Genomic DNA, 16,899 nt, shown 5'->3' with positions numbered 1-16,899 from the left:
TACCTTTGTGAGGGATAAAATGGCATGACACACTCCCTACACGGGCTTCGAATCACCGCGAGAGGTGGGCAAAGTTTCCCCTAGGTCGGTTGGTTGCATCCCTTTGGGATCTTTAATATTGAGGGAGGGTCACCTCTCTTTTGTCTCATTATCTCCCCTGGGATCCACCTTTTTCCTCAATGAGAATATCAACATGGCAGTATCATACTATTCTAATCAATATAATGAGATGCATTTTTGAAATATCCATTCAGCCCTTTTCATGAAATGCAATAGGATGAAAATTTTGAAAAATTGGATGGGAAGAGGGTCTTACCAATGCAATTTAATGACTCACTAATTACTAGTACATACCCTTTACAATATTTCAATCTTGGGTAGAGGAATTTAGCCAATCAAGTTAAGGTTATGCATCAAAACTTTGTAAATGATATCCATGATGGAACAAGATTGAAATAAATGTTGAGATTTAATGGAATAGGCTTTGATTAATAGAAAGAGCACTAATCTTTGATCTATTGATCAATTTAGAGAATTAATTAACTAATATTCTCTCATCAACAAGTGGAAAAAGCTAAAGCAAGTGGATTATTGAGAGATTTCAGAGATTAAGCAAGTGGAATACCTTGATTAAGCTTGAAGAAGATGATTAATGACATCTCCAATCCAAATGATAGAAAAGTGCTCCATAATCCACCCAATCCTCCATAATCCACCATGAATCCATCATAAACCTTGAAAGATCCATAAGATCAGCCCATATACTCCAATATGATCAAATCTATGAAGAATCAATGCCTCGATCTTGCTTGAATACTTGAATGTCGAAGATTCAAGCCTCTTGAAGAAAAGCCCCAAAATAAACCTTCAATATGAGCTTCAAGATCCTCTATAGGCTAAAATCATTGCAATATCCTCAATCTTGGAGTCCATTCAGCTTCAAAATGGTGGTAGAGAAGCCTTGGAGGTATGGAAGGCCCAAAGATTGAAGAAATTTAAGGTTGTAGGTTTGTGGTTGTGGTTGCCCTGTTGTGCTTTGGGGTTTTCAACAAAGGAAATGAAGACCATGGCTCAAATCTTGCTGAAACTTGCTGAAGATATCCCCACTAAGTGTGCCAAGAATGTTTAGCCAATTTGGAAGAGATTTGCAACAGAAGAAGTGTGAAGAATGAGCAGGAAAATCAACACATTTTTCGGTGCAAATTTCAGGCTACAACCTAGTCCATTCTCTACATTGGTGCTCTATTTGATGTGCAGGAGATGAAGAATCTTTGCCCCATGGTTTGGCTGAAAGAAATTGTCATCACTGAAGGGCAAGCTTGAAGGATTTCTTGGCAGCCACCATTGAAGCTTCATCCAAAAGCTTGGAAGAGAGAGAAAGAGAAGCTCCAATTGAAAAGTAACCACATTTTATTTCCCTTTTAAGCTTGATTAACTCCCATTTGACCAAGTTACCTCGAAATTGCATGAAAATTTGATGAGGACTTGCTATTTTAGCCTTGCACCACCTTATATGGCCTTGAAGGCATGTAGTACTTGTTTGAATCTGGTTTTTATGGAGAAAAATTGAATTGAAATAGAGAAAAAATGAATCAAAGACCAATGCTTGGATACCATATGTCAAGAAGTAAATTGGAGAGAAGGAAAGAGGAGAGAGAAGATTATAGGAGAGAGAGATGAAGATGTGGAGAAGTGAGAAAAAGGGAGCGATGAGGAGAGAGAAATACTAGAATAGCAAAGAGAAAGGCAGAAAAGAGAATGAAGCCATTGAATCTAAGAGCAAGGTAATGACGAGAAGGACAATAATGTATTAATGTGTGAAAAGATGGGAAAAATTACATATCCCCTCATTTTATACCTATGTCAGTGTGACATGGCATCACTATTATTTACACCTTAAATCCTTATTCTTCCCAACTTCTTACAAGATTCAATGGCTCCAACTCACTCTCTAGCTTTGTTGACTTGTTTACTTGCAATATATATTTCTCTTCTAAGGCATAATGGTTATGATAACGCACTTACTTTACCTTGTGAACTTTCAATTCTTGTTTAAGATGTAAGAAGTTGCAATATCCTAGTCTAATTGTAACATCAAGTGTATAAACCCCAAGTGGCTCGCTTATTTGTGAATCTAGTGGACGTAATTCTCTAGTGATCCAAAGATCAATATGCTTGTTATCTTTATCTTGCATGGGAATTTCTTATCAAGAAGACAAGGAGGATACTCCGCGAGCTCTCCAATTCAATTCCTCTGTTCCGTCTATCCTCTTCCTTCCTATGGAATCAAGACTCTTCTCAATTTCTCGAAATATTTGGTGATCCTTTCCCCCTCCCCTCGGTCAATCAAAATTCTGTCAATCTAATTACCCCCAAGCTCATTCGCCAAATTCTCCTTTTTTTGCAGTCTTGTGATAAAGACCATGGCCTTGAAGAAGAAACCTATGAAGGTCGTGGAGGTAGGAGCTGCCAATAACAATGGGGACACAATTACTACAAACGGAATGGCGAGTATGGGGATTATAAACGAAGCCGTGAATACCATCAACCAAGCACCTGCCACACATATCTTCAGGTACTAACTTTCTTAAATAAAAGCAGCTAGCAGGCCTTTATTCCATGAATAGGCAACATAAGCTGCATGCAAAAAAAAAGATTTTATTCGATTCATGCATATGATTTCTTTGAGGAATTCTTAACCACAAATTCCAAGGGTTAACTTGGGTCTGTAGTACAAGATGAACCTATGTGAGTACAAGGAAGGTACTATGTCCCTAAAAGATTTAATATTTATAATTTTTGTGTTGATTAAATGAAATCTCTAAGTAAAAAATGCTAATCCTCGATATATAAGAGACCTTGAGATGCGATTGCCAAATGATACTGTTCGTAATTAAACTAATCAATATTTTCTTTTATTGCGGGCAACGACCCACGAAACTCCAAGGGAGTTATCCTCAAGTATGAAATTCTGCTTAAATTCAATCCAAACTAATCCCCAAGGAAGAGGGAATATAGGAAGACTATTGGAAGGTATTGCCACTTATGCTGATTTGTCTCGAAGTTATATTGCCACTTAGGCTAATTTGTCTCAAAGTTATTTTGTCACTTATAGTTATTTTGCCACTTTTACTAAATTGCCCCTATGTTATTATTTTTGGAAAGAAAAGATTTGTCTTGGAAATAAACTTGTTAAAAGTTTATGTATGATGCATTCGAAATAAGATGTTTGTGATTGTAAGCTACGTACTGATCTTTCCTAAAATCATTAGGCTAAAAGATGGATGACTGAGTACAGATCGCCAACTGAGATAGTATTCTGGTGAACACACAATGCCGACTGAGGCAATTTTCTTGATGGTGCTAGACCTCCCCAAGGCTAACGTAAATAAAGCCTACTCCAAGGGGTTTTTCTTGTTTTGTTCCGTGTTAGTGAGTTTAGACCAATCATGATGCGAAAGGTCTTGTTGTAGGGAACTTTAGTCGGCAGGAGGAGTGAGGATGCCAGGGGGCTTTCTTCATAAACTCCTTAGGCTCTTATGAACTGCGAACTAACACAATATTAATGAGTTTGGGAATCTTTTAATCCCAAATTTTTGAATACTAAAAAGGTGGTACACGGATAAGATATCTGTAAGTTTCTCAAAATCATATGATGCGACCTATCATTGGAAAGCGCTTGAAAAATGGAATCTATTGAGCTATAAACTGCTTGATTTGGAGTTATAGTGTTCAAGTTATGACAAATCCAAAGATTTGACCGTGTGTACCAAACTTATGGGAAATTCCCATATTCCCCAATATGGTGTTAACTACCCTTCGATTTCCAAACTGTGTTCTAGAAGTTCCAATACTAGTTGGGGAAGAGAACTTGGAGAGAATAATACTTCGAACAGAAGACATTGTAAAGGTCATTATTTTGAAAGAAGGAACTATTAATAAGAAATTGCTTTACTCTCTTTTTGTGTTGTAAATTAAAGGTGTGTAACGAATTAGTATCAGGAGATAATTCAAGGAATTTGATTTTATATGTTGAACCTAAACTATTATCCGCAACCTTGTAGGTCTAAAGCAGGGCCTGAAACGGCCTTAGATGGAAAAAAACAAAATGGATAAAACTAGATAGACTATCTTGCAAAATATATAGTGCTTTGCTTGCACACCAAATCTCATAGCAATCTAAGATTTTCACTCTACCCTACTTTTGGTATCTGCATATGCATTATCTAAGAGAAAGAGTGGGAGAATGGGAGAGCTTCTTACCTATTACTCACTCGCTCAGAACCTTGCTTCTTCTCCTTTATTTCAGCCTTCAAAACTAGCATCTATAAATGGTATAGCTCTGATATCATTTCATAAATCATGTGCTACAGGGACTTGTTTGATGTGGGAGCTTTCGCTCAACTGCCGAGACCCACGGACCGCTTATTGTTTCAAGCGTTCCAGTCTAGCACTAATGGCTACCTCTCACATAGCCGACGCGCCATCCATATCTACGGGTGTAGTGAGCTTACCTCCATGCCGATTGAGTTACCTCCTCTCCCGCGCACTCCGGTAACTCCACGATTCAAGTGCAAGCTTCAAGCAAGCTCCATCCTCAAGCTCCACGCTCCAAGCTCCATCACCGCGAGCAAGACGAGAAGAGAAGAGAAGAGAAGAAGAGAGGAGAAGATGGAGAGCTTCTCCTTCCCAATCCCTCACCCTTACACACTCACTCCCTCACACTCTCACACTCCCTCTCTTAAGCACAAGCTCAAGCAAGCAAGAAGAAGAAGAAGAAGAAGAAGAAGAAGAAGAAGAAGAGGAGAGCCACTTTTGGCCACACACAAGAATGAGCTTCTCATTCACTTTTTAACTTTATATACAAAACCCTAAATCCCTCTTGGACGGTCATCCTCTTATTCCCTTTTTTACATGGCCGGCCGTGGCCTAGGCCCTTTTTGCCATTGTCCTTCTATCTCTCTAGCTTCCTTTTCACCGCGCCCGTCTACATTTACAAATTACATGGGTGAGAGCCCGGCGCTCCTTGAATTAAACCATGATGCACTTGCGCTCTTTTACAAAAGTATTGACTTGTGCTTTTCCTTGCGCGCCTTTCTCCCTTATTTAAAACTTTTCTCCTTGTGCGTCTTTGTCTTTCGTTTTACTTTGCCTTGGCCTTTTTCTTCTTCTTTAGCTTTTTTGGATTTTTCACCCTCGTTCGTTTGAGGGTTAACATTACCCCCCTCCTAGACGAGTGCCAGTCCCATGGCACTCACCGTCGTAGGTAGCAGGCTTTAGCATGCACCGAAGACGTGGGTGGCAAGGATGTCTGTGGTTGCCATGGAGGAGTGTTGGTAGTGGTGGGGAGGACGGTTGTTGGGGGCACGTTGGTGGTTTAGGTGGCTGGTGGTAGGGCTATTGGAGTTGGTGATAGGGCTATTCTTTGTGGGGGTTGCACGGATGGAGTACAAGTGGTAGTTTGTTGGGGATTCTGCACATGACGATTTTTGGCGGGCTTGCAGGATGATAAAGGATAGGAATTCAGAGTTGAGTGTCGATGAAGAGCGAACGACGGCTTCATTGGAGTCTTCAATACCTGCAATTGAAAACCTCTCATAGGTGGTCTCTCCTTAGGGGTAGTGCTAGGCTTCTCTATTGTGCACAAGACATAGTTTAATTAGTTTGGGAGACATGTCAAACTCTAAGCAAGCTGAGAGTATTGTCCTGCACTTGAGGACCCAAACTGTATATATACTTTGGTGCAGTTAATATGTGAGTGCTCGTCCATACTTAGATATTACATAGGTAGAAGACCGCGGGTTGGTTTCTCATAACGATGTGTGGATGAAGCAAAGTTGTCCATGTTGAGAAGAAGTACACGTGAAGGTGTCTGCAACATCCTTTGCAATGTGATTGCACGACATAACATAATTGAACACAGGGACACTGCACGATCGGTAGCTAGTAGCTATTGGACCTGTGTGATGAGGACAATGTACTTCTCATGGCCATTCGTACGGTGCTTACCACAAGTGATTGCAATGGTATTAAGGTAGAGTGCAAGAGGGAATCGTGTGAATGGGTCAGGCTGACAGGTCTAATCATAGGCGAGACAAGCTCCCTAGGTATGTCCTGCCGTTGGTGTGCCCTGAACAATTGTGGGTGATGCTAAGGGGCTAGGGGACTAGGGACGGAGCCAGCTGACCAAGGTCACTGGACGCACCTAATTTGAGGATCCCTAGGTGCTGTGCATGGAAATGCCAAATTGTAAGTTATATAATCTAGGGTCTCCTTGATATTTTGATCTTTTTTTTGCAAGTACTCTAAATATTTTGATCTTTTTTTGCAATTACTCTAAATTTTATTGTCTTTTGGTATAGAGCTGTAAAAATATTGATTAAAGTGCTAGAGAAAAAGCCTCCCATGCCTTCTGATTTACTTGCAACAATGCAATATACACAAGTTGTGGTAAGGTCTTGATTTAAATGGTTGGAACATAATAAGAAAATTTATTCTATAAACTACCATAAACAAGTTTCATAATTTTACTTTATATTGTTGATTACAGTGTCCTCATCAAGATGATAGTTACTATTGTGGCTAGAGAGTAATTGCAAATGCCAGAAGATTGGTTAAGTTTATTTATCTCAATGATGATAAACTTATAAAGGTAATGTGAAAGATACTAAACTTTAAGATAGAGGTTTGCTAAAAAATAGTCCTTTGATGATAATAATATAGTCCATTGTAAAAAGTAACAATGAACCAAAAATATTTTCTTACAAATGTATGATAGTTTAGAAGTGATTGCTATGTAAATGAGCATGTTTGGTATATAAGAGCAAAGGTCATGAAGTACATAATGGTCAATTGTATGAAACTAGCAAGATTGGACAATAGTGGGAGCTTGGACATTGAAGGAGAGGAGGCACGTGTAACTACAGCAGGTGAAGCTATGCTTTCAACACCTAGGGCAACCAAAGCATCAAAGAAAGGTAAAAAGACTCCTAGAAAGGATGTCCCTTCTCCTAAGAAAAGTTCTCAAAAAAAGAAGTAGCTTTGTCTCATTGGCTATAGGCTCTTGTGTGTATAAGTCATGGAGATGGCTGACAAAATTTGCCACAAAATTTATACATGTATTTTATATTGATAGTAGAGAGATCTTTTCTTCAGTATCCTTGCATTGTATATTCTTCTCTCTCCTCATTGATATCTGCAAAAAAACATGTTGCAAATTTTTATTAATTAGGAAGTGGAATTATATATACATGTAAGTGGATATAATATGATATAAAAACTTACTAATTTATTATTAAATTAAAATACAAATGAGCATGGTAGTTCAATATCTTCATTCTGTAAACTCATCCTCACTTAATGTAGCGTACATGATGATCTAAACTTTAGGATTGCAATAATGTCATCATTGAACCAAGCATTAAGATCCACTATAGGATCTTTGCTAAAATTATCGAGATTTTGGTCTAAAGCAACCAAACTACCACCAACATAATGCCATCTACTATAATAAAAGCTAAGGATGAAATTTAGAGTAGCAATCATATATTTACAAGCTATAGAGTCTTATTCTATCTTACATATAACTTTTCATTTTGTCCTAGTGTCCCATCCCTTATCAACAAATTGTATGACATGATCGCATGTTAGTCTCTTCACTGAAAGCATGGCCTTTGATCTTCTTATCTCAGCATTAGAAAAGAGGTCAACAAATATATTAATAAGCATAAACAAAGTAACTTTGCTTAGCCTACTTGAGATATTTAATGCTCTCTATATCTCAGAAAATATTTTACATTTATAGCCCTCACTAGTAGCTCGACTTAGCAAAGGCCACTCAAAGCTTGAAATTTGGGCAAAAGAAGGGGGATATTGATCTCCATTGGTTGCACTGCATGGGGACAATATAAGAATGGTCATAGAAGAATATTCCATTGTTTGCAAGCTTTGTCTCCTTTCTACCTTTGTACATTTCTTCTACAATCAAACCATGCATCCCATCAATAACATCAACAATAGACTTGACTGGTTGCCATTCCTCAAGATTAAAGGGATAGACATCTACAAGACAAATGAACAAATATTATAATGAAAAACCTTAAACCAAGATCAAGAAAAGAATGACTTTCAGAATCAAATCCTTATAATTTGGTATATGCATTAGAAGGCTTGAAGTTCTAGGTTCCAAATCATAGCTCTCTATGCATGAACACATGTTGCACCAATACCTCTTTTATGCTATTCTTATTTACTCCAAGCTTGAAATCTCGGATTCTAACCTTCCAAGCAAAGATGAATGAGCTCTCAAATATTCCCTTTTCCCACATTTAGCATGTCGCATAGTGATCCAATTGCCTTTGCTAATGATTGTAGGAATCCATCTTCCATCTTTTTGGAATGACTTAAACACTGATATGGATGTGATTTGGGAGCTTGGATACCTTGTTGAAGGTCTAATTTATATATCCATGGCAGAGAGAGAGAGAGAGAGAGAGAGAGAGAGAGAGAGAGAGAGAGAGAGAGAGAGAGAGAGAGAGAGAGAGAGAGAGAGAGAGAGAGAGAGAGAGAGAGAGAGAGAGAGGACTACGCTACCACAAAGAAGGAAAACACACAAAAGGAATAAAAGAAAAGAGTGAAAAAAATAAGTGCCAAGATTTTTACTAATTTAAATTTAGACTAAATATGCCATTGTCATTAATCTAGACATATCATTAAATAAAAGTGATCAAGATTGTACATCATTCATGTACCATGACTATGCTTTGGGTCATGCGATGTGGACACTCATAAGGGTGATTCTTCACGTTTGGCAGTGTGGTTTTGTTGCGGTTATTTGTGAGGTTGGTGGGCTTGTGGTGACTTGGGCATTGAACACATTCGCATGAAGACCTGTGTCATCCTGCATCCACTTGTCACTTCATGAGAGTATATACAAGTCCCATGCGTCAAGTACAACGAACAAATGCAATCATGTCAAGATATTACTTTTTCAAAATCCTATGATGCTGATTGCGATGCCTATTCTGGTGCTTGTTAAAGACTTGGCATATATTAGCAATAGGTGAGGAAATTGTGTACAAGTGGGGAGCCTGCCCCTTTAACCATCAAAAGACAAAAAGTTATAGCAGGATGGCCTTTGTTAAGTTGCTTGCATATCATAGAAGCTACTCTATTTGCACAAGGCGGGGTGAGTCTGGGTGGTCAGGCGATTGAGACTCTGCTGGTGAGGGGCTCCTGTGAAGTTGGGTAGGGAAGATGTCGGCTGGGACCTGAATGGTGTATCTCTGGCCACAACCGTTTCCAAAATGCTTTTGAACAATGCATCGAATTCTTTCTTGTCTCAAGCTACCCTCTACGCTTTGGTGTCCAAGCGTCTGTTGGGGGCCCGCACATCCAGTGTTGCCACGCCTTGTGTGCTCCCTTGAGGTTCTATTCTCCTGACCTGGGGATTTTTTGGCCTACGTTTGAGGCGGTGTCTCTTGGGACCTCATTTCTTTGCATACCTTTTGAGGCTAGGCACATAGCACACCGACGGAGGAGCTTGTGTTGCATGTTTCCTTCGACGGCAGAGAGTGTCTTTGCAAGCCAGCTGCCCTGGGTGCTCCATGTCTTCCATGTAGGGGGACCTGCAAAATGCGAACCAAGGATTAGGCCTTGATACAGGGTAAAACCATTTGCATGGAAGGGATTATAGTGTGGGTTATCAAGAGCATATGATGAGGAGGGAAGAGATGAGGCATGCACTGGTTGTAGTAGAGGGATGGTCCCTATGATGACGTTCGTTTGGCCTCCAGCCACATTAGCAGACCTTGGCTTATGCTAAGTTGCATGGACTGGTTGTCAGGGAGCGGGGCAGGGCTCATTCTTGGAAGCATAGACCATAAAGGGGAAAGGTGTATGGGAAGGGGCGGTACCCTATCCACACCCTCAGAGATGTTGGTCAGAGCTTCCTATGGTGGTTATGAGGGTTGCATGCCCTCCACCTGGAGGTGGTAATGGTCACACAACTTCTAAATGTGTGGTGAGAGGAGGACCTGAGGAGCTTAGCCTGTTGAACCCAACTCTTCTCCCTGCGCTTGACTATCATTGCTTGTGTGTGTTGACATTGTCTATACAAGGTCACAAAAGTCATTGTTTATTTATATACATATCTACGAATCCATGTCACTTTAAGAGGATAAAAGCCAATTGTAGAACTCCAGATTGTACTGGAGTGTGGCACACGCATCGAGTACTCGTGGCAGCTTACTCAATACCGATAGATATTTTGCAACATTAAGTAGCATGGAACCTTGACCGAGTCTACTGGCAACATGTAACTCCTCCTCAGTGAGAACCTTATCAGACAGAGAGTTATCTTGGCTAGTTTCAGCTAAGTCCGTACCCTGAATGGCAGTCAACACTCAAAAGGAAGTTGGTGCCACATAGGTTGGGTTTCTTTGAGACTGCCATTTGGCCAATCGCTCCTCTGAGACTGTCATGATCTGGGCTCCTAGTTCGGCCATTGCAATGCGATTTTTACACCAACGTTGTTCAAATTGACTCGACCCTCTGATAGTCACTTTAGTTGCTCTATCTCTAAGAGATTTGGTTGCCAGAGCACCTCATTGAATGTGACAGTTAAGTGTAGTTCGTTGGCTTCCTCATCAGAGATGAATCAGATGCGTTCATACAGGAGCCTGCTATAGTGCTCATCAAGATGTTCTTGCTCTTCCTAGGATAAGGGAAATGACAAGTAGTCTTCAAGCTGCTCTTTAGGGAATGCGCCTATGTTTGCCAAGACATAGACACGTGCAAAAACTTTGAGCTTAGCATCCAACTCGGTTAAGCATTCTGTGACACTTCTATGTTCAATGAGGGCTTGCTCGGTTGCTATCTCATGCAAGGTTCTAGGAGTTTGCCTGGGCTTTAGCATAGCTGGGGGCTCAGGCCTAGAAGAGCAAGTTCGACCAATGCTAGGATTTCTTATGCTCTTGGGGTTCCCATGTTTCTCCTAAGGCTTCGTTATTGCGTCGTGGTTCTCCTTGGATGTGATTGGTATAGATTTATCACCCTATTGTGACAACGTTGTATCCACCCTTGATTGGTCAATGCGAGTTCTATTGTCGGTGGATTGAGTATTGCAGGCAGCCGGTGATGGTAACAACTACTTTGTTTTTTCAGAGCACACGGATGTGTCTGAGGTTTCACTGCTATTAGGAGAGGCGTCAATGGGGTCATTGGTGGATGGACTCGATGCTTTATTCCTCCGCTCTCCAACGCTCTCGGTGTCAATGTTCTTGGGGTCCACAACCACCTATAACTGTTGTTGTTTTCACTGTTTTCTCCTCTTTTTCTTGGTTAGTGAAGGTGCATCTCTCAACGACTCAGGACCCTGGACTAGGTCAATCGTTGCTGTGCTTGGTTGGGCCTCAACATTCTCCTTCTCTAGTGTGTCCTTATGGGATATGGCCATGGCATGCTGATTAGCCTCGCTAGATTGTGAAGGTACAACTACCTCCCTTTTCGGAGAGTCTAGCTCTTTAGACCATTTCCTTGTGTTTAACTCCTCCAGCCTAGGCTTTAGGCACTTTGCAAGTGCTAGAGTTGTCAAGGAAGTTGGTTGCGACACCTCCTCCACAGGTAAACTACTAAGGACACATTCCGCAAGGGGCATTGTCACGGCCAAGGACTGTGACTGCTGTGATTCCTATTTGGAAGTAGTAGCGGCTAGTCCAGTGTGCTAGCTACTCTTGGTGGATTGCGATGTCAAGTCCCTAGGGCGATCGGAAGTGGTCGTGTCTTTTGTTGCCCTTTGAGCATTCACCCGTGTAGATCGAGCATGAGTTGAGCTAGTCACAATAGGTTGCACATGCATATCTTTGGGCCGAGAGCTACGGATGGTGTCATGTCCCACCTCTTGGACATTTGGAAGCTTAGATGGAGATAGAGATTGGGATTAAGCAGCTGCACTTGATGACTGCTGTTGTGCTTCCTGTGTCCGTTTGGAAAAAGAGGGTGTAGGAGATCTAGGACTCTTAGGTGGACTGGGCACGGCTGAATGATTTGCTCGAGGCTATTAGACGATTGTGCCATTTGCTTTGTTGAGCGTTCAGCCTTGCCATGAGCAATGTTGTGCCTATGTTGCCTATTATCCTCTTGGGAAATCAAAGGCTTTTTGGGCACTAATGGCTTTTGTGCATGCTCAATGGTTACATATGACATCTGCTTATTAAGCATGCTAGGCTGAGGCTCTTTCTTTCGAACACTCATGTTTGGTTTCTTGCCTCGAGACCTGGAGTTTCTCTTAGATTTACTCCTGTGCTTCATTGCTTTTGATGCAATCAGGCCTTCAGCTGATAGAGGTGGTTTAGTAGGGGGTTTTGGTACCCAAATCCATCGGTTACCTATGTAATACCCTTGAGCACGTAGCAACGCTTTGGATATCCATTGCGGCGTTGTGCTGACCCTCCATCAATGCCTTCGTCCATAAGGCTTGGGCTTCTTTTAGGGTCTCCTACGATATTTGTAAGTCCAAAGCCCGTCCTTGGCATTGTCTCTTGACCTTCTTGTTTTAGTCATGGCCTCACTCACACTGGTTCTCGTTGTTCGACCTGTGCATGTATCAGCTCTTCTAACAAGTCTCTACTCTCGTTAGTAGGCTTGACTCCTTCCTTGACTTTCCCTCGAGATTTGATGAGGTCACCCTTGCTAAAGGTCGTGACTATCCTCACACCCGGTAGTGTCAGGTGTATCCTCTGTACCACATACTTGGTTGCCCTTTTGAAGGGTCTTCGTAGAAGGGTTTCCTTCCCGTAATTAGCACTATTTGGAGGAACATGAAATAGGATAGGCAAGCTTTCAATTTCAATTGTCGCAAGGATTTTACACTTCCCTATGAGTACTTGTGGGTGTCCCCCGTAAGGGCTAAGAGTTGCACTAGTCGGTGTGAGCTCTGGTTGGCCTAGTAGGGTCCATGATTCATAGGTCAAGATATTAAAATCTGCTCCTTCATCAATTAGAGCATCGATAGTATGCTCTCTTTTCGCGGTCAGTTTGACCCTAAGATAAGCAGGTGGTACTATGTCTTCGTCTTCCGGGTCTTGACTTGTAAATTAAGCCTTCTGAAAAATGCCCTTGAGTCCCCAACTGCATGACCAGATGTGGATTCTCCACTGATGTCTTGGATCGTTAGTGCAATGCTATTTAAGGAGCATCTATCGTCAAGAACGTCACATCTAGTCATTCTTACTATTGTAGCTTGATGTTGCATTGTGCTCTGACTAGACACGGTCTGAACACAATGTCTTTGTGTTCTCATGGTGTGGCCCTTTTGCCTTTGATGGCTAGATTGGCATGTTGAGGTTCTAGGGTCTCTTTTTGTCTTTGTTTGGGTGTGGGCTTCTGCTTGCTGCTTTGTAAGTGAAAATCTATGCTTGTGTAGAGCCATTACTACACTAGGGGCTAATCCGGAGGACCTGTCACGACGCGCTAGTCCCCCCCGGCCCGTAGGGCTGTTATGGTAAACACCATGTGCAATTTGGGGGACCGTTTATAGCCAAATTTTGAACTACTTGCTCTAGGTTTCAGCCTATGATGGATCTGTGATGTGCCTTTAGATCTAAGTAGCCTTTGGGGTCAATTTCGGGGTTTAGATGCGTCAAAATTTGTGTTCTAGATACCTGTCCGATTTTGATAGTTTTCTATCCGATTCTCAGATGTCCGATTTTCAGGAGTCTGATTATCAGAGTCGGACGTCCAATTTTGGTTGGTTTGATCGGCCCAGTGGTCTGATTTTGGTCACATTCGATTTTTGGAATCGGACGTCCGATTTTGACAGGCGTTCGATTCTGAGTGGTCCGATTTCCAAGGTCCGAGTGTCCGATTAGTCAAACAAGGGTGGTCCGATTCTGGGACTGGTTCAATTCTGGGACTGGTCCGATTTTGGGACTGGTTCGATTCTAGGAATCAGATTGGAAGGGTGGTCCGATTTTCAGAGTCGGAGGGTTTTCGGAGAGGTCCGATTTTTGGAGTCGGACGGTTCGACTCCAGAGAAAGGGCAATCCTATTCTGGGACTCGGATGAACTGGTCCGACTGTGCGGTCGACGGCCTGCGAGTTATACGCGATGCCTCTAGGCTGACATCTACTTCACCGAATCGTGTCGTGACGTCTAATTAGATGCAAAGCAACAGAGGGAAATGCCTAGCGTACCTAGAAACGGTGTGGCGCTTGAATCGATCAGCACGTCAATGATCTCCTCGCAGCTCTCTCTCTCTCGCTCTCTCCCTGGCTCTCAAGCTCACTCTCTTCTCAAAAGGCAGGGTGTCAAATGTGGTATTTCCTGATTCCCTGGGCCTCTTATTGCCCCATCCCAGCTTGCTGTGACCTCAGAGATTAGTTCCTCACACTCTTCTAGCCAGAATTCTGAATCTGTGCCCCTATTTCCCTGTTTCAGCTTGTTATACAGCAATAGAAAACCCTACTGTTTGCTCCAAGGTTTTGCTCCTATCCTTCCTAAATGCAAGAAAAAATTATAAGAAAAATAACTACACTACTCCATCATGCTTTCCCAAATCCAAAAAACCAAAAACCTACTTGCTAAGGAGATCGAATACCTCTTCAAACTCCCTCGCTTCCTACCTATCTACCTCAAGCACTGGTTCGGGGAAAACCCTACTTCAATGCTCGATTCGAAGCGTGCAAGCGCTCAAGGCTTGAATCCGTTTGTCCCGTCAATGGAACCAAAATGTGGGAGATTTTTCTCAACTGCCGAGACCCACAGACCACTTATTGTTTCAAGCGTTCCAAGCCGAGCACTAATGGCTACCTCTTACATAGCCGACACGCCATCCATATCTACGACGGGTGTAGTGAGCTTACCTCCATGCCGATCGAGTTACCTTCTCTCCTGCGCACTCTGGTAACTCCATGATTCAAGTGCAAGCTTCAAGCAAGATCCATCCTCAAGCTCCACGCTCCAAGTTCCATCATCGTGAGCAAGACAAGAGAAGAGAAGAAGAGAGGAGAAGATGGAGAGCTTCTCCTTCCCGGTCCCTCACCCTCACACACTCACTCCCTCACACTCTCACACTCCCTCTCTCAAACACAAGCTCAAGCAAGCAAGAAGAAGAAGAAGATGAGAGCCACTTTTGGCCACACACAAGAATGAGCTTCTCATTCACTTTTCAACTTTATATACAAAACCCTAAATCCCTTTTGGGCGGTCATCCCCTTATCCCCTTTTTTACATGGTCAGCCGTGGCCTAGGCCATTTTTCCCATTGTCCTTCTATCTTCCTAGCTTCCTTTCCACCGCCCGTCTACATTTACAAATTGCACGAGTGAGAGCCCGACGCTCCTTGAATTAAACCATGATGCGCTTACGCTCTTTTACAAAAGTATTGACTTGTGCTTTTCCTTGCGCACCTTTCTCCCTTATTTAGGGCTTTTCTCATTGTGCGTCTTTGTCTTCTGTTTCACTTTGCCTTGGCCTTTGTCTTTTGCTTTAGCTTTTTCTAATTTTCCACCTTCGTTCGTTTGAGGGTTGACACTTGACCTAGTACGCCAAACACGCACCATATATACAAGAGGAAGCTCACTCAAGAAGACAAGGAGAAGGTAGAAGCCACAATTTTTTCTTTGTGATTTCTTCTTCTTTTTCCTCACATTTTTTAATGTACATAAAGTATAGGGAAGGTACAACATATAGGAAAGTGGCCTACTAAGTCAAACAATGCATAACAAACTATACTAATCAACTAGAGCTATAATTATGCCAGATCTCTAGGTAGGTATATCAAAATCTAACACTCATACTAATTTTTCCTTATTGAGTGGGTCTTTGATTGGTATAGGTGGAGGAATGGGGGCTTGCTAGGCTACCATTTGTAAAAAATAAATAACTCTCATTAGTATTATCCACAAAGGAAAAAATAAAGTACATTTCACTTGCCACTTTTACGTGATTAATCTTTTTACCTCAAAAGGAGACTATGGGTTGGTCATTGTCTCCTTGATGGTCAATTCCCATGTCAAGAGCAGTTAGACATAGGAGAATGGCTTGAAGCTCTCTCCCTTGCAAAAAAAAAAAAAAACTTCTAAGATTGTGAATTTGCATTCAGTGTATGTGGGATTTTTGACTTGTTTTTATGTACATGAAAAATAGTTCTATTTATTTACAATAGGAGTTTTAAGGATTGATCAATGTGGTAAAAATTTGGGTTACATATAGGCTTGGCAATGGTGTCTAAGTCAGATGGTTAAACCATAAGGATGCACAAATAGGATGTAAGGTCATTGAGCAATGAGGATCCATGAAAGTGATTGGCAATGTGAAGCTCCTCTTTGATCACAATCTTGTCCAAAAGTGGGTGATGGAGCAATTCTTTCGGTGTGTCAAGTTTTTGGGCCTTGGGGATAGATCATAAAGATGTTGAATTGTAGTACGTTGGCCCACTAGTTATACATCGAATACATGATGTTGTTCAGCCAAGCTAAAAAAGTAGCTACCCTTAATGGCCATTTTGAGGTGCTAATGGTACCAACTCTAGGTGACGTGAGTGGAGGAGGTACACTATCACACTATCATTTAAGTCCCTTGGAGGGATCCTAAAGCCTTGTAGTTATTGTGTAGATGGAAAGAATGCAGTATTTTTGTAGTTGATGGTTGGGTAGTTCACAAGAGAGTTGCTCTTAAATAGGAATGCTCTTATGGTATTGGTGCTTGTGCTCTTCCCATGAAGAGTGCCACTGGGTTGCAAGCATGGTCATATCAATGTCCGCTAGACTGAGATCTATCATAGTGAAATGCTTTATAAAGGTGCCAAAGGTAGTTGATTCCCTTAATAGCAATCATGTATGTGTATTCAAAGTCTATGTGATAGATAAGAATGGTGAGAAGAGGTATTGTTAGGATTAGA

The sequence above is a fragment of the Lygodium microphyllum genome, chromosome 2 (genome assembly GCF_053477565.2).
Source record: "Lygodium microphyllum isolate KBCC chromosome 2, Lygodium_microphyllum_v1.1.10, whole genome shotgun sequence".
Lineage (NCBI taxonomy): Eukaryota > Viridiplantae > Streptophyta > Polypodiopsida > Schizaeales > Lygodiaceae > Lygodium > Lygodium microphyllum.
This window is presented reverse-complemented; position numbering follows the sequence as displayed.